At 45.0% G+C, this 21,544-nt stretch overlaps 1 long non-coding RNA gene, 1 other non-coding gene and 2 pseudogenes across 10 annotated transcripts; 3 read left to right on the forward strand and 1 right to left on the reverse strand.

Annotated features, from left to right (window-relative positions):
• Positions 1 to 420: 420 nt before the first annotated feature.
• On the reverse strand, positions 421 to 2,393 carry LOC124689651 (annotated as a pseudogene).
• Positions 2,394 to 4,842: 2,449 nt separating this feature from the next.
• Positions 4,843 to 16,729, forward strand: LOC124691693. Of its 9 annotated transcripts, none has more exons than XR_006999094.1 (15): positions 4,843 to 4,934; positions 5,016 to 5,118; positions 5,941 to 6,101; positions 9,515 to 9,640; positions 9,782 to 9,925; positions 10,546 to 10,713; positions 10,827 to 10,893; positions 10,988 to 11,052; positions 11,988 to 12,069; positions 13,331 to 13,563; positions 13,723 to 13,877; positions 14,508 to 14,574; positions 15,485 to 15,555; positions 15,739 to 15,804; positions 16,391 to 16,729. It is a non-coding gene; the product is annotated as an uncharacterized LOC124691693 (long non-coding RNA). The 9 variants fall into 9 exon arrangements; XR_006999090.1 differs by having other exon boundaries at positions 9,520 to 9,645; XR_006999093.1 differs by having other exon boundaries at positions 9,520 to 9,640; positions 10,807 to 10,893.
• On the forward strand, positions 12,687 to 12,780 carry LOC124693857. Its single transcript, XR_007000305.1, has one exon. It is a non-coding gene; the product is annotated as a small nucleolar RNA R64/Z200 family (small nucleolar RNA).
• Positions 13,035 to 13,121, forward strand: LOC124693836 (annotated as a pseudogene).
• Positions 16,730 to 21,544: the final 4,815 nt, after the last annotated feature.

A 21,544-nucleotide genomic window follows, 5' to 3' on the forward strand; every position in this document is an offset into this window, starting at 1 on the left:
CGTACAAGTACGATCCAATTGAGGATGAATAGTGTTACAAACATCGTACACAAATCTAGAAGACGACCTATGATTTCTAGAAAAAGAGGCCAAGCTGAATACTTTGATCAGTAATATGTTCAGGTGAGTATACCCTGATGGCCTGACCCTGTTGTCTCCACACTTATCAGATTGAAAAGATTTAAGCATGCAACACGAAATAGTTATAAGTTTTTTTTATAGAAGTAAAAAGGCAAAGTATTTTTCTCGCCAGTCACCACACACACGGACACATGTAAAATCAAACATCATATTCTGATTAATCTATCAACGGGTACAAGGGACGATAAAAATAAATAAAAATCCTAGTTAATTATAGTACTTACAAACTTGGTCAAAAGGGCATGTCTGGAACGTTGCATCGGCACCATCGTATGGTTTTCACAGCTCGGTGTGTAGCGGCAGGGCCTTTGGCTCCTCGCCGCCGACCTTCTTGTCCCCGCCACCGTTGCACTCGCTGTTTCCGAGGCAGTCCGCGGCAGGCCGAACCGGCTCATAGTCGAACCCCATGGCGCAGTTGCACACTGTCTGCACCTCGGAGCCGTCCTCCCGTAACAAGTTGATGTTGCTGAGCACGATGTCGCTGCAGGGCACGGCGTCGCTGCACGCGAACTTGATCGCCTCCGCGCGCCTCGACGTGCCGGTGATGTTCCGGTACACCACGTTGCTCACCTGCACGTTCGTGCTCCGGTTCGCGCACGGCGTCTTCTGGGTCGCAGTGAGAACTGGTCGATGATGATGGGGTGGTCGACGTCGTCGACGAGCACGTTGGAGAACCGGACGTTGCGGACGTACCCGGCGCCGCCCTGCCACGTCTTGATCCGGACGCCGTTCGGGCGCGGGCGATGCGGGCGTTGTCGAGGAGACGCCCTCGACGGCGGCGTAGGAGCCGCCCCGGCCGAGGCTGCCGATGCCGATGCCGTGGCCCGGGTCGCACACGATGCCCCTCATCTTGACGGCGAAGCCGGCGTTGGAGATGGAGATGCAGTCGTCCCCGGTGCCGATGCGGCAGCTCGTGATGGTCACGGCGGTGGACTCCGCGACGTGGATGCCGTCGGTGTTCGGGCTGTCCCCCGGCGCCGTGATGGCCATCTTGTCCAGCCGCACGGCGCGCGACCGCGACACCGTCAGGTGCATCCGCTGCGCGTTCCGGATGTGGAGGCCGCGGACACGCACGCCGGAGCACGAGTCGATGGTCACCGCCGTCGGGGCGGCCTTGCACGGCTTGGACCTGTCGATCTTGCACGAGTTGGCCCACCATTTGGAGCCGGAGCCATCGATGACGCCGCCGCCCTGGATGCGCGCGCGCCGGCGAGGCCGCCGAAGAGAAGCCATAGGCGTGGGCTCTTGGGGTCCCACTCCGACGGCTCCTCCGGCGCCACGATGGTGCCGTGGATCAGGATCACCAGCCTCTCCTTGCACGGTCCCATGAACCTGATCGGGCCTACCTTGTAGCGGCGGTTGGCGGTGACCACGAACACGGCGTCTTTCAGCGAGCACGCCTTCTCCCACGCTTTCGCGAATGCCTGGTAGTTGATCAAGGAGAAGTATCAGCAATCTCAACACTTCACTTCCGTCTTGTTACTGAATTAGTTAATCCTTGGAAACAAAAACATATGAATATAGGGAGTACATAATTTTTCATGCTATTTTACCGTATTTAGAGAAAGAAAAATAGGAAATAGTATAAGTGAGCTTAACTCCCACGTCTGGTAAAACGGCGTTTCGCCTCCTGGAGCAGAGCTCAAGAATGACCCCCGCGTCAACGGCTGGAGGACGCGGTCAACGCGAGCCAAACGCCCAAACCGATCCATCGACCGATTCAGCTGGACAAACCAGATCGATCTCCCCTCTTCCTGCCTTGTTTTCAACCAAAATAATTAATTATTAATTAAACAGCGCCTCGATCGATCCCCTTTCCTTCCTTTCCTCGCGTCACGTACGCCAGCCAGCCTGGCACTTGGTTAATTCAGTGGAGCCAATCAATCGGAAATTAAACATCACCGGAAGACAAGTCCACGTACTGCATGAAGCGGTGGTCCATCGGAAAGAGCCAACCAAAAATGAAACAAATCCCCATCCGTCGCGAATTAATGGCGAAAAACAGCTGGATCCATGAACCGGAAAATAAGCAGGCCGGGGATCGAATTCCTTTACCAACAAAATTAAGTGGTAATTATTAATTAATTATTATTATTATTATTATAATACCAAAGGTCAATTTAGATACGAGTGCTCCAAAATTGAATTCCATCTCACACCTTTTCCTCTTCTTTTCATATCACACAATTTGAGCAAATAATGACTTCACAAAGCACCACGCGTACGTCTCTCACGCCGGTCTCGCTGGACATTCGCTCGTTCTCGAAAACCTGTGCATGCTCTCATTCCAACCTGACTAAACCGGTGAGCCAACTTGGACCGCACTACTCGCCGATTTTGCAAGGTGCCGCAAGATCATGCGGACTGAAACCATATGGACCATCGTCCGCCTCTCCCGACATCCCTGACGACACAACATATGTTGCTCAAGATCAGCGTGTCGACACATATCCACCGGCGTCCACCACGTGGTCCTCGACACGCGCAAGGGTCATGGTTTCGATGTGACCAACACCGACGATGTGTTCCCCGCCGACTCGTACGACCATGCACATCTACCCCGTGCTCGCGTAATCGGATGCCATACACACCGCGTTGGCTCATGTCTGCCCAGAAAATATGGGGCCTACACCATGGTCCCAAGCACAACTGGAAGCTCTAGACATCTCACTAAAGGGGAGCGGCTCACCGATCTGAGCTGGAATCATAGACGTCAACGACTTGGAGAGGCTTCAAAACCATCACACAAACACCTGAAAGTCGCTACTACCACCACACCATGGTGACTAGGGCTCACAGGACTCGCCGTCTACGCCAATGGCTGGCTCCCGTCGGCGCTCCTCTACGCCGACGACAGCCATCTACATAGCGTTGTCGACGCCTCTCCTCTAGCCATCGTCGCACGGGATGAACGTCGGTCTACGGTCAACGGCGACGCCTATGCGTGGCCGTCGGTGTTGATCTATCGTCAGTTGACGCCAGTTCCCGACTCGTCGAAACTATGCCGACGGACTTTGAACCTCCATAGAAACCACACCATGGTCATATGGAACAAGGATCATCCCATATGCTCTCAAGATTCCCTCCGGTCCCACCCCCCACGAGGGAGTTCCTCCTATACGTCCAAAACCTTTCTACTTGTCGCCATTGCATGTGTGTGAAGCGAATCACACCCCGGGGTTCAATATTAGATATAGCAACATACCACCACACTCGGTGTATACACCATGCGAATACACACAAGATTTTAGGTAATTCCCACCCCACGAGGAGTAGGATCCAGAGAAATCCTAATCCGTTGACTCCTCGGACTACAACTTTGACTGGACTTATGCCTTTATTTGACCTTGGTTAGGTCATAGGCATATGTGGTAACAAGGATCAACCTATGTACTCTCAAGATTCCCTCCGGTTCATTCCAAGAGGGAGTTCCTCCAAGAACCTTCCTAAGTTCCGTAAGCGCATGTGCGTGAAGCCGGTCACACCGGGGACCCCGCGGTGCGAGATTCATGCTCTATCATTTCATGTGAAACCAAAGTTTAGCGGCAATTAATTCAAAAAGAATCAAAAAATGGAAAGACCAACATGCAACATCATTTTATGTGACCTAGTTGCGAGGAACATCGACATACATGGACTATAATAGTTTTTCCGAAAAAACCCTTCACAAAACTGAAGTTCTATGGCTTTCAAGCAAAATGAGCTAGGTTATGGACTTAACCACCGCATAGTTTGTTGAACGGAGCCAATATTTTATGCATGTCGGGGTGTGGATACCGCTAATCGGCATCCCTCAAATTTATATATTTAAATAATATAACTATATTCCAAATATCTTGGGAAATAAGTAAATAAGAACAGAAGCATGATCAGCTCGACAAAAAAAAAATCTATGCTGACGTCATCGACCTGCCCCCGTCGTGTAGTCCGTCAGGATGGCCGGCTACAACGATGGCCTGCTGTATGCCAAAGGGCATACTTAGCCAACGCCGACGGCTAGGTCCATCTACGCCAACGACCACACTTCTCCACTCCCTTCCTCGATACCTATGCCGACAACCCCGAGAAAAGTCGTCGGCGTAGGATCAAGGCCGTCAACATCCGTCAATTTTTTCTTCCTTTAGTGGGTCACAAAGGATATATTGATAGTTTGGTTTCAGATGGAGGTATTTTAAGCAAACTGAAACTATATAACAGGAATATGTGTGGATCATATTTGTGTGAATAGAAAAATAACTGGAATATATATATTTGCGTCCGATGTAATGTGGACGGTCAATGCGCTCCCCGCGCTGAACAAAATAATTTAGACCCAAAAACCCTACTTTATCCCATCATTTCTCCATTCCCTTCCACCTCGATCCCGCCACACCCAACTCGATTCCCTCCCCTACCCAACGAAACCCAGATCGAACGCCGCCGCCGCCGCCGTCGCCTCCGCCGCCTCCGTCGCCGCTCTTCCCTCTCACCTCCTCCATCCCCTCCCTCCGTCTCCTGCACCAGAACGACCGCGGAAGCCATGGCCTCGCCGAGGAAAGAGGCGGTGCCCGCAAGTACTACTGCGTCGCGGCGGCTCGTTCGCCGGCGCGCGCGTGCACCGGTACGACGGTTTGCAGCTCTCCGTCGAACCTGGTGCCCGCGTCGCGCGCGCGCCGGGCCGGTGCTGCTTCACCCGGCGAGGTGGTGCCGGCCTAGCGGACGCGGAGGCGCAGCTCCGCCGTTCTGCCCTCCGTCTCCACCGAGGCCCAGACCGTGGCATTCGCCGCCCCCTGCTCCGGGACGCCGACGTGCAGGTATGGTATCCAGTACCCTGAACCTATTCCTTTGGTTCCCCCGTTTCACTTTTTTTTTACTGAAATAATGTTTCTTGACAGAGCAACAGGAGGAGGTGCGAGGCTTCCTAGCTGTAGTCCCGCCGGTCCAGCAGCTTCTCCCTCACATCCCTTGCAGCTACCTTGGAGGGGCAACAGTTTCCAGGTATGGGAAGCTCCTATCCTATTGGTTCAAGATGCTCTGGTTCGTGGATTTTGATACGTGTATGCTGGCGGCGCTAGGGAATGAGCATATCATTTTGATATGGTTTTATGGGGGCTGAAAGTGCAATTTGGTTCAAACTTGCTTACTTTTGGTGGTCGTGGTTTTAATGGATTAAACGACCAGTCTGCTGGATAAGGGAAGTGCAGTCTCTACTTCACGTAATCTCCACCGGCCAATCACGATAGTGTCTGTATCAAATTGGGAATTGCTGCTTTACAACTCTGGTGTCAACTCATACTTGTTTCTTTGGCTGTGGAGAATTAGCTAGTCCGAGCTGGGCGAGATGCATGAATACACCGTGTTGCTATTGCTGCCCATTTGCCCTTTAGTGCAGATTTATAAAACAAATTCGAAAAACTACATGTTTATATGAATCTCTGAATCAAGGTCTGAGATCAATTTCCACTTATGTCTATTTCATTCCAATTGTGAAAGTTTAGCGCTATTTTAATGCATGAATTGGGTCAGAATAGTTTGACAGCAGTAATTTTGATGCCCAAGTATTGTAAGTTATGTTTATTTAATTCACTTTAGGATATGAATTTCTCTCTTGCTCAGTTAAGATTCTGAATTTTTAGGGAAGTGTTGTGAATAATAAGTGATTAATATAGCTTCCATCTACTCAGTGAATGTTCATGTATAATTCTCAGTGCATGCTTATATTATAGAGGAAGGACAGTTAATATTTAAACTGAACGTTTAAAAGACTAGAAATTTAGGATAGAATGTTCTCTGTTTAATGGTCATTGCTTTTATTTTAAGACTGAAAGATTGAGCGGGAGGAGCTGTTCTGCGTGCTGATGGTTGGTGAACATGTTGCACATGCCCTGCTGCTCAGGCATTCCAGCTGCCTGGGACCTAGACGACGACCCAAGCCTGATGCAGCTGCATGTCTTTATTGAGTGCAGTTCTGCCATAGTGAGGTATGATTGCTGTGAATGAGGCTCCTGCACTAAGATTCGTTTTTATTTACTACTTTGATGTGATGTGATGGTGTTTTGCATCATTGGTTATTTGTTGCGCTCGATTTCGTATTCTGAAATCAATTTTAACATATGCTTGACCTCTATTGCCGTGTTTATTTAAGAGGCACGTGGTTCCTATCAATTTGATCTTCTGAATATGTTTTGGATCTTAAAATATCAGTGGCCTTTGCTATTATACAACAGCACATACTTTGTATGTAATTGTAGTCCTTTATATAGTTTTGAAGATAGTTTAGTACAGTATCTTCTACTTATGTCAGAAGTTAACATTTGTCGTCTTTACTCCAAAGTTGTGCGAGTACGCACTGAACTATATGTAGACTAAGCTGTCGTTCTCGAAAGTATAAACTTATTTTTGTATTGCTATTTTGCAACTCCTGTGACATGATCATGTCTATGCTAATTTCCAAGATGTACATCACCTTGTCTTTTTTGTTTCTAGCCAGTTCAATTCACTTGCTATATATAGACTGGGTTGCTTTTCCCAATGATACAATATCTGTGCCAAGTTGGTTATGGTGTAGGTGCTGCGTTTTTTGAAATATTCTACTATGATGGATTAAACATTTTAATCATGGTGTGTCTCTTTCGTTTTGATTATTTTATTATATTTAAAGCCATGATGTTCACAATAATTCCACATAGGTGAACATGTGGATGTATAAGTGCTGCCGATTTGCGTGGGTGACCATTCTCTCTTTTTTACTTTGCCAGTTTTACTCTACTAGCTGGTACTCCTTTTTTGTTGATATCATTAGTTGCCAATGGTGAGCTTCAACTGGCTTGCGAAAGCCGATTTGAACCTCTGAGACATGTTTATCTGCATGAAATCGCTTGTTGGACGCAGCTACCATATTAATTCTGGAAAATATGTTTACAAGATTATCCTAACTAGTGCCTCATTTCTGCTTGTTAGTATTGTCAGACCCTATGGTATCTTGATCTTTATTTCCAGAAAAGAAACCTTGATGTTTACAGTTATAATTTCATATATTTGACACGCAGCAAAATCTTCGTAACATGTAGATGTCCAAGTGCTGCCATGTTTACGGTAAAAGTTCTCTAGAGTTTCTTGCCCCTTCTCAAATGGCGGGCGCTAGGCGTCGGCCGACCGATTCCGCCCGCGGATCGGTCGCACGCCCGCGGTCCGTTTCGTAGCATCCGGTGGTCTGGAATTAGCGTCTCGTCACGTCGCTTTCATCTGCTCCGCGGCTGCTGATCTGCGTCGAGGCTGCACCCTTCTTACTTTTCTCGTCTTGCACCGCTGCTGCATGCATGCAATGAATAAAAGGCAAAAGCGTTGGACTGCACGCCTTCCTTGCAGCTCCCTGCTAGATCCTGCCAGGCACGCAACCTTGTTGCTACTAGCTGGCTTGTGCATGGTACTTCGCTAAAAAATCTTTCATACTTCGTGTACAAAAAATTATAATATTACAACAAATCATTGTAAGAAATTATAAGAAGGAATACTACAAAAATGTGGTTAAGAAACAATTTTTTACAGCATTTTGATTTACAACAAAAATTGCCAACCATTTTAACAAAATTTCGAAACAATTACAACAACAACAAACCACAGACTATTACAACAAAAATTTCATATGTTTATAAACAATGCAAATTGGTCAAGCAACAATTAATTTTATATATATTTAATTACAACAAAAATAACCACCTATTTTTATAAAAAGTCAGAAATGATTACAACAAAAAGTTCCATATGTTTGCAAACAATGCAAAATTGTTAAGCAATAGTTAACTTGCTACAGGTTGAATTACAATAAAAATGATCAAATATTTTTACAAAAGTCACAAACAATTACAACAACAAAAAAATCCATATGTTTACAACAATAGTTAACAATAAATTCTAGGTCTCTCGGCAAAAATCTAACCTTACAAATTTCTTCTCCAAGATCTATTGTAACAGATTCATAAATCAGCAGACATTTCTTTGGACCGTGATATGGAGTATAAAAAAAGGTGAGTAACTAGCTAAGTGTGGCAATATTGTTTTGTAGCTGCATGTTTTCTACACCCTCGTCCATGTACCCAACAATTAACAAGAGTAGCCAAAAGTGGAACGGGACATGCACTGACGTACAGTACATCCGATGCGAGTTAACCCACGTGAGAAGGCTTTGATGATGCATGAAGTAGGGGTAGGCGGGTAGCTACAGCTGTGCACGTAGACTCGACACGGAGAAAGCTGAAGGCAGGGAGAAAGTGACGTACGTGTGGTGCGGATCAATGAAAGCGACGTGCTCGGTTGACCAATCGAGCGACCGATTTTCCGCACGACGATCGGTCGCCGGATTATAAGCATTTTCCTTCTCAAATAGTTAGCTGATTGTTCAAAAAAAAAAGGTAGCTGAAATGATTACATTGGAAAGTTCTACATTTACATGCTCTAACCTCTAAGGATCATGTAGTCCTACAAAATCTGAAGTGTGGTATATAAAAGGAAAGATAAAGTTGGATATGACCAGTAGCACTCTCGACTGGGCAAAATATGAAGCCTGTCTATTGCATAGTAGGTGTCAGCAGCAGTTATGTTTTGATTAACTAAAATCTTCATTCTGTACTGTAGTGTAGTGTTTCCCACACATTTCTACTAGTATTGTGAAGATAGCTTGAGAGCTTGAGAGGGCGATCAGCTGGGGCAGTAGCTTTGTTTTTAAAGGTTGATGTTATTTTTAAGGGCAAGAAGAAAAACATATATATGTTTGAACACAATATGATTTATTTATTTTTGCACAAGCAGTAGCATCTAAAATATGGTACATCACGAGTCAAGCAAGCTACGTACCATTACACAAGATTTTTATGAGGACCGAATTGTTGGGAGTGATGGATTTGATCAGCTTACGAGGTATGAAAAAAGGCAATGGTTGGTCTAGAATTGGTGTTTACTGTGTAGTCCAGGAGATCAATCAGCACAAGTCCAAGTATTATATGAGAGGATTGAGCGTCTGGTCTATTTCCAAAAGCATCGAAGTTTGTCTTTCTTTTTTTCTGTTTGCCATGTGTGCATCTGTAAATGGATTGTTTCTTAACTATATGCTATGTGAAAGATTCCAATTATGGTGTCAGGTCATCATCTTTGTTTTACCGAGCTTGTATAAAGTGATTTGCTGTAGCCCAAAAATCTTTATATTGTATCTGTATGAACAATGTTAACCGTCCTTCAGGATATCAATCCATTCATAATTCTAATGGCGAAACCAAAGATATGCACGATAAAGGATTGTGCGTTGACTATATCAGTATTTCAGTCATTCTCTTACCTTTTCTCGCTTTTTTGTTTGTTGACACATGAAAATAATGTTGATGCGTCTCACAAATGCTAGTACAGCCCAAGGAGGTCGTGAAGGCGAGGATGGGGTGTAGGAACAACGAGTTGCTCCACCTGGACAACGCTACTGCTGCTACTGGTGACCACTCCAACCGCCCACCACTCCGAGCTGCTGCTGCTGGTGAGGTCTCTTTCTCCCCCTTTCATGTATTGTTCGCTTATTTTTATCTCTGTTGAATATATAGGCACTAGACCCAAGCATATGCATGTGTGGATGCAAATTTGTTTCAAACGGTAAAAAAGTTGTGGTGTGCATATGCAGGAACAAAGACGGTGGGAGGAGCTGCACCTCTTGCTAGTGGGTTGCGACCAAGCCATGCTCTTGCTCGTGCCGGCCCCGGACAAAGACCACCGCCGCCGACACGCTGTAAGCACCCCTGCCCTGCTAGCGACAGGATGGCCAAAGGTAGCTGCTCCTTTTCCTTGGCGAATTGGTATAAATCCTTCATTCTTAGGTCTTTTTCTAGTGTTGTTCTCTGTGATGATCAATAAAAAATTCAGCGGTCTTCCTGCTAGTGAGATGCATACCATATTTATTTTTGCAAAGCATCCAGTGGATCAGCGTTTGTATTAGATGATCATGTCCTGATTCTACCTGGTCACTATTTAATTGTGTTACCGAAAACACTATTACAACAATCACAGCTGGAAGTTTTGGTTCCTAATTTGGTATGGTATCTAATGGATCCAGTCCTGAACCCAATTCCCTCAAATCTGTATTATATAGGAACAATATTTTTACTCTGAATTATTTTGAACATTTTGGTTTAATCTCCCCTAATGCTTCCCTTTCGTTGCCTTTGTAATTATGGATTGCTTGTCTTTTCTTGTGCGCTCATGTGTTCCCCATCTCCTTTTCCTCAAAAATGTTTCGTGGAGCCATTTTATTTTGGTATCTCTAAAAATACTTTTTTTCATTATTAACCAAGCAATTGAGTTATGCGGGTACTTCAATGCACGTGATGTTCCGCATTATTCACCATTGCTTGACAGAAGTACTGATATTTCTATCCTTTTAACCCTCAGGACTGAAAAAAGAAAGAAATTATCCTGCTGCGTGTGAGCAACAGACTCCACAAGGATTGATCAGTATGAGGTGTTCGCACAGATTGGGAAATGAGCATGGACAAGTAAGAGGTGTTGGAGCGGATTGCTAAAGGAGAATTTGACTCTGCTCTGTTAGTGAGGCACAAGGTAGTGAAGAAGTGACTCTGAAACTCTGAATAGCACCGCCTCTTCCACTTACCTACTCAGATCAGTTTTACTTAAGTATTTTTTGGTGGTAAGGACCTCCGTGTCTCGTGCAGGTATGTGCTGAAGAAGATCCAGCTTGCGCCACAAACTGACCGCAGTCACCGGTCTGCCTAGAAGGAGGTAAATCATCTTCTGCTTCATGTTGACATGCTACACTTTATCTTTGGGGCCTAGTTATGGTTTTAACAGGAACCCTTTTGTTCATCAAAACCAGGTTATTTATGTCATTCTTCATACAAAACATGTCGTGGTGGTTGTAGCGCCGGTGGCTCCATTTTGGTGAGCTTCCCTTCTCTGCTTGTTCTTCCTCTCCCACTTTGTTTTGTGATGATCTTGATTGGTCAGCTAGCCCATGACCCATGGTGTTTATCTGTTGTGGTATATTTGTAGCTGGGATTTGGTCACCTAGCTACTGATTTGTGTTGTGCAATGTTTATTTAGCTGGTTTCTGGAAAATTTATTTAACTTATATCTTTTTTTTTTGAAACGGCTATTGATCTCTTTTTAAGGCTTAGTAATTGAGCGATTGAATTTCAATTGTAAGTACATGAGGTATAGTTAGTTAAATGGGTATTGGTTCAAATATGTTTAGTCTTTGTTTGGCGCCTTATAGTATTCACAAGAAAGCTCTAGTCTCCTACTATCTGAAATATAAATTTTCCAAGAACTACCTTTGCTCTGTTGGATTTGATCAGCCCATGGCATCACGGTTTTATGCTTGTTTGCTGTAAAAAAAGTTGTGTAATCATGTAATTGCTGGCAGGAGTAGATGGTGGTGGCATCCTTAATCTCCGCAAAGTTTGTCTCGTCGTCTGCTGCTTAGAATTTTATCAGCCCACTGAAGTAAAGAAAGTTGTGTAATCTTGTAATTAGAGGAGACATAAGTTCTAAACTACTGGTTATGTAAACATTCAGGCTAGCATTTGGCAAGCAAGCTCTCGCACTTATACGGATTGTAAAATAGTTTGATTTCTCATCCAATGGTGATTTGACATGCTATTTATTTTGTGAGTGTACTCCGATCCATTGAAAAGCACTTCACTTTTCATATTTTAACAAGTATCAGTCACAAGAAAGCTCCAGGCTTGCTCCTAGTATCTGAAAATAACTTATCCAAGAACTAATTTTTCTGTGTAGGATTTCATGTGCCCATGACATCACGTTTTTATCCTGCATTAAGAAAAGTTTGTAATATTGTTATCTTGTAATTGCAGGCAGGAAAGATGGTGTCGGTATCCTTCACCGCCGCCAAGTTCCTGGCGACGTCAGCTGTGTCGGTATCCTTCACCTCAGCCGGTGAGACTTCTCATCCCTTGTCTTCGGAGCATGTAGGTTTAAGAAAAAGCGTCTTGGCGCTACTTTATTGGATTCTGGGAGCTGTCGTTAGTAGATTCAGGGCTAGATGATTTGGTTCAGAATTTGTTTGACTGAAGGCTTACACAAAATTTGTATGCAAGGTTGGATAGTTGTTCGAAAGTGGATGCTTACCATAAGGTAGTTTGTAGCATTTAGCTTCCTAACATGCTTTGCTCTACTAATAATCATTTATGACTTTTTGTGATAATGTCTCTAGTTGCTGTTAAAATAGAGATCCGGTGTTGCATGTAGATTAGAGGAGACAGAAGTACTACACTACTGGTTATGTAAATAATCAGGGTTAGCATTTGTCAATAAGGGTTGACATAGTGATAAGGCTGAGTTTTTTGAAAGTCATTACCACTAATTAGTAACTATGGGCTAAAAACTGTAGTTTTTATAGTTCTATTTTTTCTGCCGTCGTGCCCTCGGTAGTTCATTGTAGGAATAGCTTGATCTCGCAAGAGGAATGATGGTTGACTACACATTGGTGTATGTTTTCAAATATATCCCACTCTCCCATTCTACCATTGGTCAGCTTTGTGCCCACAACTGCAAAAATGCTGGATGAGTCATGAAATGCACAACACATGTCAGACTTCAGAGATGCCACGGCATTCATGAGAAGATATTTCATATTTTGAGCTATTTTTTATGGTTTCATTCCTCAGTTTCTAAATGCCTGTTTCTGTTCATAAACAAAAAGTTATGTTCCTTAGGTGCTACTGGGAGAATTTCATAGTTGTTGTCTCAGTTTGTTCAATTGTTATCTACATTTTTTAAATCATTGTCTACATGATTTGTTTACTTTTTTATGATTTATCAGAACACTAGCTGAGCTTATAATTACACAAACTTTTTTAATCTTCTTGTGTATTTTTATATCCCCTTTATTAAATCTGTGAGGGTCAAATGATGAGGAACAAACTGCAACAATATGATGGAGCAATGCTCCTGTGACTCTTTAGTATTTAAGTCTCATTTTTATGGTTGGTGAGGAACAAAGTGCAACACACTTTCTGGTTGCTCATTTTATGTTCAAGTATCTTCCCACCAGATATATGATTTAATATTCCACTTGGCGAACCATGAGCAGCATGCCATCTTGATTAATTGGCATGACTTATATTTTTCTATCTGTGCATGCTTTGATTGATCTTTATTTCATTTTTAAAGTAATTGTTCACTACTAAATTGTTAGAATTTAAGACACATGTGCGGCAACTGGCTGACCATTGCCTCAGCGTTGACACACAAGAAGAAGGGTTGACAAAGACCTACGCTGGACGTCAACAAGGACGTGCAGCCTACCCCAACTTGCTTGGGAAAAAGGCTTTGACAATGTTGTTGTGGGCAGTGGTGGGTTCAGGAACGACGACTTGCTCCACTTGGACAACGCTGGGGACAAGAGCGGCCACGACAACTTGTAGTAAGGTGCATCCTTCTGCGTTTCGTCATAACTTTGTCCTTTTTCGGTGCTGCTCGTGCAACACAACAATCAGGCTTGATTCATGTAGTTTTGTACTTCCTTCCATACTCTGTTCCAGGTTCACTGTCATGTATCTAAAGGTCTGCTCATTTCTGCTGCATTAGGCCATGGAGCACCTCCTCCGCCGGCAGCAGCTTGTGGTGCGCTGGCTGCCATGACGGAAACGGCAAGGAGCCAAGCAGCTGCAGCAGCCGAGGCACTGGAGATGGAGGTCCTCCTCAATGGCTTCAGTATGCCCGTCTCGACCTCACAAGCCATAGTAAGCTACCCATCTGTGGTCCTCTCCGCGTCCAGACCTAAAAAAGCAAGCTTTTTTTTTTCTTGCTTATGCTCGTAGAGAGAAGAAGAGCCTCAATTCATTGTGCTCGTGCGAAATTTTTGTATTGCCATGAAAATTCATATTATTGATGTATCCAACGAGATTAATCAATTGGTGGCACCCATCTGGAAATGGTGGCTTGTATGCCTTTAGGGATGAGCCGACATGTATGCTTTGCACTTGCACTCGCTTTGCTCCATGAAAGAGTTGTTGCGCACACGGCTGCACTGGCTTAGACTGTTCTTGCTTAGTTTGCTCTGGTTGCATGATGAATAGCTGATGTTTGTAATTTGATGTTATTGCGGAATTACTCCAGATTGTCTGACCTGATTACATGCTAATCTGGTTGTTCATGGTGGTGCCACTTCCATAGCTTACTATGAAATTGTGCTTAATATATTGAATAGTAAATATGACTTCTTATTACTCCATTTCTAGTTTTTCCTCGTGTGTCTGGTTACAGATCTTACCAATAATTTATTGTACTTGTTACTTGTAAACATTAGTAGTAAGATTTCAAGCATGCAATGTTTTATTAGCTCATATCTCCTAATTTTCTCTTCAATTCAGGAGCTATTTACGCATGCATTTGAGGAATGCCAACTGCTGTAATAACAAGTGTGCCCACAACAATCAGGTGAGCAGTCATGTATCAAGAACTAGCTATACTTGTATAAATTGAGGTTCAGGCCTGGAGCTAGCTAAGCTAGCATTTCCTGCTCCATCTATCTATCTACGTAGATTGATTGAACCAGCAACCTGTTTACTTGTACACTTATTTTGAAATGGTCAAAAGCCTCACAAGACATTTCCTTTGACCTAATCTAGTGGGCTTCCTTGATTTAGTTGTTGTCTTGCTCAATAATCTGAATCCAGATTATTATTTTATTTGGGTTGAACTTGGAGATTGAGTTCTTACTTAATATGAGGGTTTTTTGGTATTTGCTATCTTTTGGCTGTGGTTGCACTTGTCGGAGATGATCTGGACTGCTAGATCAATGTGTATTCAGGGTTTTGGTATTTTCTACTCTTGTGATTCAACACAATTAATGCTGGCTTATAAAGATTAATTATGTTACTGCTTAACTGATGGAAATGCAATTTTGATCTCAGGTGCTTATGCTTCTGCCACCGAGAAAAACATTTTAAAATATCACAAAAATTACGAACAAAAATTTCACGCGTATATGTCAACAATCCATGTGTGTAGTTTCGCACGAAACCGACATTTTTTGTGTCCTGTGTAAAAATGACAAGCAAATGTCTTGTGAAGAGCTTATTTTGAGCACCAAATTTTAACTATTTTACACATGACACAAAAAGTATCAATTTTTCGTGAAACAACTTTGCAAACACATAGAACATCAAGATGTATCCGTGATATTTTTTGTCGGAATTTTTCGATATTATATAATACGTTGAAATTTATTTTAAAAAACCAGGAGCATGTGCTCCTGGGAGCAGAAATGACATGTCACTGAATTGATGCTTATAGAAAGAAGAATTTATATTCCCAAATTGTTTGGCTGACTTGGAAATTTATCCAGGGCCTGGAGCAAGTATGTATACCGAAGGAAGTTGTGGTCCAGGATTGCAGCGATGCGGCACTGTTTTGCAGGTAGGTAGTTGATGGCATGAGCTAGACTTAGTATATGAATCCAGTAATTCGTTTGTGAAGTGCGTTTTTATACATGTGGATAGTTGTTAGAGAACATGCATCTACTTCAAAATGATGTTGCAAACAGGAAAACATCTAGAATTTAACATACCTGTGAATGTTACTTCTCAATTCATGAACCAGTACCCTACACTGTCGTGCCACATGGACTGCATGTACGTTAGCTCCGCATTCGACTCTGGGGTTTCGGTAAGTTTTCTTGTGCTACCCCTATCTCCTCTCTATGCTCTCGATACATTGGCCATATAGCCGATGAATGTGTATGTTGCCAGGTTCATAGCTTCAAACTTGGCTATCATGTTCCCTCTCTTGCCACTTTTAATACATATTAGCAAATTGATGCTGATCCTACACACCTATCGATGATCTGATAAGTAGACAACATTCATATTTCTTCGATGTGGTAGTCAAAATGATTTGTGATAGATTGTATTTGATGTGAAGCAGTGGAGACTGTTCCTGTACTATGTAGTTACCTACTGATAGTTAAGATATATCCAATATACCTATTTGTACTTGTTTGCCAGAGTTCTACTCCAGTTAGCTATTTGCAACAGTAAGTTGCAGATGAGAGTTGTTCATATGTAGGATCATGCTGTATTTTGCGTACAAATTCTATCATATCCATTATCTAGTCTTGAGTTTTTTTTTTCTAAAACCGTCCATGACTTCCTCCTTTAGATTTACACCCCAATTCCAATTTCCAAGTAGTTGCTTATTGTGTCCTCGTTTTATACATCTGATACTTATTATCTTGTTGTTTTGTGATTTTCAGGTAAAGAAGAAAAGGCTAAGATGATCTGAAGTAACTAGTTTAGGTCCTCGTAATGTTTTTGGCCTCTTTGGAGTTTGGCATGTCCTCTAAAGCTGGCATTGGCGGTGCCGCTGCTGGTGATATGCTGGCCGTGGCGTGTGTGTGATACTCTCGTTTTGGTACTTGTAGGGTCGTCTTTATAATGCTCCTGGCCAGGGAGTTGTGGTGATACTAAGTAGCTGGTCATACTTTCGAGTCTTGTGGGTTTTTGTATTTGAAATGATATGATTTGTGCTGTGTGCACATTATTGTTTGTTGCGTGTTGTGAATGATAAAACAAGATGAGAAGTTGTGCCAAAATTTTGAATGCCGAGTACTATTTTTTGTTACTAATTTGTCGCCGGTAATCTAGTTTTGCGCCTACACTGAGGAAAATGATTCAGTTATGTTATGGCCAGGTAATAGCAAATATATGCATGCAATAGGGTGGTGCATGTCAAATGTCTAGTGCTAGCAGTAAATGAAAGCTGCTGTAGCATGATCGATCATGACTTGCTTGATCAGCTGACCAAGTAACATATCATGATTGTCTCAGCCGGCGCCACAAGTTACGAATAGGTTGGATACTGCGTTTGTTTTGGCCCATTCCACATTTGTGGTTCCCAAAAGAGCATTGATCGACCGATGAGCAAAAGATAACATGGTTAAGCACCTACGGAGCTGATTGATTCCTCATTTGCTCGCAAAAAGAATTGACCCAGGTGGCTGATTGATGTGGCAAGCAATATAGAGGTGAGGAAAGATAATTTTATGACCTGATCAAATTGCTACGTGCCTAGTCCATGTAAGCTGCGTGCCTTCGCATTACAGGTAGGGCGTGTCCACGGGCAGAGCGGGGCAGCACACATTAACTACATTCAGAGAACCGAACCGTCCGCCCTACATCTTGGTGTCTATATTAAATACCTCCACAGAGTTGATCCGCTTGCCTTGTATATCCCGTAATCACAGATCATTTAATCACCACGAATTTAATTGATTTGGTTCAGCAAGATAGTGCATGTGTTATCCATGTCACCGATCTGTGGTGGTGTAAATCTCAGCCGCTCATCTAGCTCCCCACGATCAACGAGGGAAGCTGATCAAGAGAGAAGCGAAATTAGCACTGGCCCATCATCTTCTTCCCGCTCGCACCTCCCTCTTCAAAATTGAAATCTGATGTCGACTCTATAAGTAAGAAGCTCTCCTCACACACCGCGTGCGGATTGCGCGTGTGACTATGACTTAGACTTTGACTCTTGCTCGGAGAGGAGAGGAGAGGGCATGGCACTCCGGCCAGATCGCGCGGTCGAACGACGAGTTGCGATGGCGAGCGACTCTTGCTCGGAGACGAGGCAGATGACCGCCGGATCAGGAGAGGTAGAGCCATGGCCGGCAGCCGAACGACGAGTTGCGATGGCGAGCGACTCTTGCTCGGAGAGAAGAGGCCATGGCACTCCGGCCAGATCGCGCGGTGGGAGCGGGTGATCCGGAGCGATGGCTGAGGCTGTCGCCGGTGCTCGCCGGTGAGCGCGTGCCCGGCACGCCGGGTGCTGTCCACACCCGTGGCCAGCTTCTCGCGCTCTCCCGACGGCGCCGAGGAGGGGGATCCTCATCAAAGGAGGGGACATCCTCGAGTCGCCGGGCGAGATCACGGCCGTCGCCTTCGACAAGACCAGCACCATCACCGCGAGGGGAGTTCACCATCGACTCCTTCCGTGTGGTTGGGGACAAGGTTCAGATCACCCATCTTCTCTACTGGTACGTTACACTTTAATTCATTCCCAGCTGATGGTTTTTTTTCTTGTGTTTTTGATATAGCAAACAAGATAGCAAGTAAAGTAAAACTAGCAACTAATTTTTTTGTGTTTTGATTTAGTGCAGCAAACAAAATAGTAAATAAAATAAAGCAAGACAAAAACAAAGTAAAGAGATTGGATTGTGAAGACTCCCCTTGCAGCGTGTCTTGATCTCCCCGGCAACGGCGCCAGAAAATATGCTACTGGCGCGTAGTTGACGTGGGAGTTAGAAATCTTTGTGGTGTAGCTTTTCTTCAGTTCCCCGGCAACGGCGCCAGAAAATATGCTTGATAGCGTGTATACACACGTCCGTTGGGAACCCCAAGAGGAAGGTGTGATGCGTACATCAGCAAGTTTTCCCTCAGTAAGAAACCAAGGTTTATCGAACCAGTAGGAGCCAAGAAGCACGTTGAAGGTTGATGGCGGCGAGATGTAGTGCGGCGCAACACCAGGGATTCCTGCGCCAACGTGGAACCTGCACAACACAACCAAAGTACTTTGCCCCAACGAAACAGTGAGGTTGTCAATCTCATCGGCTTGTTGTAACAAAGGATTAGATGTATAGTGTGGATGATGATTGTTTGCAGAGAACAGTAAAACAAGTATTGTAGTAGATTGTATTCGATGTAAAAGAATGGACCGGGGTCCACAGTTCACTAGAGGTGTCTCTCCCATAAGATAAATAGCATGTTGGGTGAACAAATTACAGTTGGGCAATTGACAAATAGAGAGGGCATGACAATGCACATACATGACATGATGAGTATTGTGAGATTCAATTGGGCATTACGACAAAGTACATAGACCGCTATCCAGCATGCATCTATGCCTAAAAAGTCCACTTTCAGGTTATCATCCGAACCCCTTCCGGTATTAAGTTGCAAGCAACAGACAATTGCATTAAGTATGGTGTGTAATATAATCAATAACTATATCCTCGGACATAGCATCAATGTTTTATCCCTAGTGGCAACAGCACATCCACAACCTTAGAACTTTCTGTCACTCGTCCCGCATTTAATGGAGGCATGAACCCACTATCGAGCATAAATACTCCCTCTTGGAGTTACTAGCAAAAACTTGGCCAGAGCCTCTACTAACAATGGAGAGCATGCAAGATCATAAACAGCACATAGGTAATAGATTGATAATCAACATAACATAGTATTCTCTATCCATCGGATCCCAACAAACACAACATATAGCATTACAGATAGATGATCTTGATCATGTTAGGCAGCTCACAAGATCCGACAATGAAGCACATGAGGAGAAGACAACCATCTAGCTACTGCTATGGACCCATAGTCCAGGGGTGAACTACTCACTCATCAATCCGGAGGCGACCATGGCGGTGTAGAGTCCTCCCGGGAGATGATTCCCCTCTCCGGCGAGGTGCCGGAGGCGATCTCCCGAATCCCCCGAGATGGGATTGGCGGCGGCGGCGCCTCAGTAAGGTTTTCCGTATCGTGGCTCTCGGTACTGGGGGTTTCGCGACGGAGGCTTTAAGTAGGCGGAAGGGCAGAGTCGGAGGAGTCACGGGGGCCCCACACGCCAGGGCCGCGCGGGCCCCCCCTGGGCCGCGCCGCCCTAGTGTGGCGGCGCCCCGTGGCCCCACTTCGTCTCCCCCTAGGTCTTCTGGAAGCTTCGTGTGAAAATAGGCCCCTGGGCGTTGATTTCGTCCAATTCCGAGAATATTTCCTTACTAGGATTTCGGAACCAAAAACAACGAGAAAACAACAACCGGCTCTTCGGCATCTCGTTAATAGGTTAGTGCCGGAAAATGCATAATAATGACATATAATGTGTATAAAACATGTGAGTATCATCATAAAAGTAGCATGGAACATAAGAAATTATAGATACGTTTGAGACGTATCATCTGCCACCGCCTCAAGAATTACACTCGCACTCACCGGCATGCCCCTTGTAGATCCCCTGCCAAGCAAAAGGGCGATTCTTCCAGCCCCAATGCATACAATCAATGCTTCCGAGCATCCCAGGAAACCCTCTTGTTGCATTCTTTTGCAGGATCCGAGCTGTATCATCTTATCTTGGTGCTCTCAAATAGTCCTTAGCAAATACCGCTATGACAACTCGGCAGAACCTGTAGAGAGTCTCTGTACATGTCGACTCTGCCATCAGTAGGTAGTCATTGGGTGTATCTGGAGGAGCTCCGTATGCTAGACAGCGCATTTCAGCAGTGCACTTCTGAATTGAGGTGAAGCCCCACAAACCTATGCAATCTTTCTTGGCCATGAAGTACTTGTCATACTCCCTGATGTCGTGGAAAATCTTCAAGAACAACTCCTTATTCATCCTAAACCGGCGCCGAAATTCCTTTGGCGAATGAGTCGCGTCGTCGTTGAAGTAGTCGGCATCAAGCAGCATTGCGCCGGCTTCACGATGCCGGTTGATGTTCCTCCTCTTGCCTGGCTTTGAGCCGCCGCACCGAGGCATGATGAAGAAAGGTTAGCGAACGTGCAGCATGTTCGTCAGAATCAGCTGCTGATGTTGATGCCGAACAGCCTAAGCGTTCTGCTCCTCCGTGAACAGCTGCACCATCATCTCATCGTCGCTGTCCATCACGGTAATCGGAAGAAAACCTTACGGGCGGGGCGATACCATCGCGGTGGCGGCGAGCTCTATTCCGGACGAAACAGCGGTCGCCGGTCGAGGGGGTGGCAGCCGTGTCGATGGACGGCGGTTCCTAGACAGTCGGCGGTGTCTATTGCAAGCAGGGGCGTGGCGGCGACGGCGACGATGGCGATCTTGAGGGGCGGGAGTCGGCTCGGGTGTGTGTAGGAGGTGGGAAATCAGTGTGTCTGGCTGCCAGGTGGAGGCCACACTCGTTTTCAGACGTACAACGAGGTGCCGGCGCTCCCGATTCGCGCCCTTGGCGAAGGAGACAGCATGGGGTTGCCGGCGATTCTATTAGGCTCGAAAGTTGGCGGCGCCGTTTGAGGCGCACCGATGCGAGCCTATTTTCGCTGCCGGCACTACGAGGAATGGCTGAAGATGCCGACGGCCATCCTCTACGCCGACGGCCAAAAGTCGGGGCCGTCGGCGTAGACCCCGGCCAAGCCAACCCGCGGCGTGAGCCGTCGGCGTAGCTACGCCCTCGGCGTAGGCCATGATACGCCGACGGCCACCCTCGGCATATAAAAGCCCTTGGCGTAAGGCAGGGCTACGCCGACGGTAGCCCTCGGCATAGCCTCCTCGTATTTTTTCTTGGCTCTACGCCGACGGTCACCCTCGGCGTAGCTCTTTTTTTAAATTTGTACAAAATTGTATAAATCATAACTAATTCATAAGATGTCAGAAAAATGCATATAAG

The sequence above is a fragment of the Lolium rigidum genome, chromosome 2, assembly GCF_022539505.1.
Source record: "Lolium rigidum isolate FL_2022 chromosome 2, APGP_CSIRO_Lrig_0.1, whole genome shotgun sequence".
NCBI classification, from domain to species: Eukaryota; Viridiplantae; Streptophyta; class Magnoliopsida; order Poales; family Poaceae; genus Lolium; species Lolium rigidum.